The 2500-nt window shown below is 35.5% G+C and overlaps 2 protein-coding genes across 12 annotated transcripts in view; both read left to right on the top strand.

The window, feature by feature from the left end:
- mlpha (melanophilin a) overlaps positions 1 to 1349 on the top strand; it is a 19751-nt gene extending 18402 nt beyond the window's left edge. For all 4 annotated transcript variants that reach the window (XM_078244057.1, XM_078244058.1, XM_078244056.1 and 1 more), the window contains one exon: positions 1 to 1349. This exon is cut by the window's left edge and continues 273 nt beyond it. The gene's annotated coding sequence lies outside the window, so the exon portion shown is untranslated.
- Positions 1350 to 1806: 457 nt separating this feature from the next.
- lrrfip1b (leucine rich repeat (in FLII) interacting protein 1b) overlaps positions 1807 to 2500 on the top strand; it is a 27282-nt gene continuing 26588 nt past the window's right edge. Inside the window, exon 1 of one of the 8 annotated variants that reach the window (XM_078243364.1) lies at positions 1807 to 2500. This exon is cut by the window's right edge and continues 596 nt beyond it. The gene's annotated coding sequence lies outside the window, so the exon portion shown is untranslated. The other 7 variants (XM_078243365.1, XM_078243366.1, XM_078243367.1 and 4 more) reach the window with 7 other exon arrangements.

Raw genomic sequence — 2500 nt, 5'->3', positions numbered from 1 at the left:
GAAAAAAACTCAGATATTCTCCAAGATTAAGTCAGACATTTACGGGGGTTAACTAGAGAAATGGGAGATTTTTTGTCAAGAACATATACTCCAAACTGGGCTTTTTTCCTCTTTCTTTGTCTCCTTTTTCATGGTTTCTTTGGGCAGTTTTTTTGAGTTTTTGTCGCTTTTTTGTTTGTTTTTTGGGCAATTGTTTGACGTGATTATCCCCTTTTCAAGGTATTTTTTGGCACATTTTTCAGACACTTTTTTCGGGGTTTTTGTCGCTTTTCACCTTTTCAGGTTTGTTTTTTTCATAGACGTCGCTGTTTGAGGTTTTTTCTTGTAAATGTACGACCTTAATATCAGAAATTCTGAGTTTTCTGTCTAAATATTATTATAAAAATATGAAATGCAAAAAATAAAAACCAGAGATAATAAATACAAAAATATTTTAAAAAATTACTTTAAAAGAAAAAAACTAAAACAAACAATTTAAACTATATTTAAACTGAAAAAATATTTAAAAAATATATAAAATAATTACATAAATTTTGTCATGTTCTGAAATAAAAAATACTTTTCCTGAGCTGAGCTGAAATTATTGAAATTAAATGAAATAGGTAGAAATAAAAAGATGTTTAAGGATCTACAGTTAAATATTTAATCAGTTTTTTTAATTAAATGTTTTTTGTCTTAATAAATCAATATTTCATTAAAATGAATAAACAAATGACGCTTTAATTAAATAGGTATAAAACATTTTTTCTTTCTTTCTTTTACACATTTTCCTTATTAATTAAAATAATAAAATGTTAATTAAACAGCTGTGAATTTAATTTATAAAGATTAAATAAATAAACATAAATAGAATAATATAAAAGAAATTATTAATTTAAAAAAAAATAATAAACTTTTATTGTGAAAAATTAAGTCATAAAATACCAAACCAATATTTTGCTACTTTTATTTTGAAATGTCGTTAATCTTGGCACCATTGAGCTTCCTTAGTTAAATGAATAGCTGCTTTTTAAGGAGATTATTGATTTGTTTGTGTGTTTTTCAGCATTTTTTATCTATCCTGATACGATCAAACACATCTAGAATAAAAAGAATAAATAAATAAATAAATAAAGATATAAATGTACATCAGTAGAAACACAATATTCTCCTCATGTTGTTTCTCTAAACGTATTGATCGACTTCTGATTGTAAACTGTAAATTATTGATCGTATTAGTCATATTTAATGTTTGGAAAATATTCAGTTTGATCGATTGATTATAGATGAACTCTGTGATGATGAATTATTGATTATTCAACATGTCACACACACACACACACACACAGAGACAGACACACACACAGAGACAGACACACACACACACACACACAGAGACAGACACACACACACACACACACACAGAGACAGACACACACACACACACACACAGACAGACACACACACACACACACACACACACACACACACACACAGAGACAGACACACACACACACACAGAGACAGACACACACACAGAGACACACACACAGAGACACACACACACACAGAATCTCACACACAGAGACAGACAGACACACACACACACACACACACACACACACACACACACACAGAATCACACACACACAGAATCACACACACACACACGCAGACACAGAGACACACACACACACACAAAAACACACACTCACACACACACACACACACACGCAGACACAGACACACAGACACACAGAAACACACACAATCTCACACACACACACACACACACACACACACACACACACACACACACAGACACACACAGACAGAGAGACACACACACACACACAGACTCTCTCACTCACACACACACACACACACACACACACACACACATAGAAACACGCGCACACACACACACACACACACACACACACACACAGACACACTTTCTATTAAACAAAAAAATATGGAAGGTACAAAAAGAAATGTTACGATTTGCAATAATCTTCAGCTTTTATTTTGAAGAGTAATTTCCTGTTTGTATCTGAATGTTGTTACACCTACACTAACTTGACAGTGAACATCCTCCCTACCACAATAAAGTTTCCTCCCTTCTCTGTCACACTGCGGACTGTTGTGTCGGGATGCGTTTACGGTTCGGTACCAGCACACCTGCGGCTCATCAACGTAACCGTATTTACTTCACAGTCACCAGAGGAAAGCTCCGGTTCCTTAAATGTCCGTCGTGGCCGTTGATGTTGACAATGGCGGATTAACGAGTTTACCGGCCGTTTTACCGACGCTGCGGTGACTGTTTTCTCCCATACGGAGAGATGTAAACGACCACAACAACCACCGGGGGTTTATTATGCTTTTTTTCCTTTCCGGTATTCCGTTTGTGACGGTTGGAAGCTAACGTTAGCACGCTAAATCAGAATGAACGGCGGTGGCAGCTCGGCCCGCAGCCGCTCCGGACGTCCTCTGACCGCGGAGTAGCTTCAGAAAATACCCA

This window comes from Sander vitreus, chromosome 24, assembly GCF_031162955.1.
Source record: "Sander vitreus isolate 19-12246 chromosome 24, sanVit1, whole genome shotgun sequence".
In the NCBI taxonomy this organism is placed as follows: Eukaryota; Metazoa; Chordata; class Actinopteri; order Perciformes; family Percidae; genus Sander; species Sander vitreus.
The sequence above is the reverse complement of the archived record's forward strand: the minus strand, read 5'-3'. Positions and strand labels throughout refer to the sequence as shown.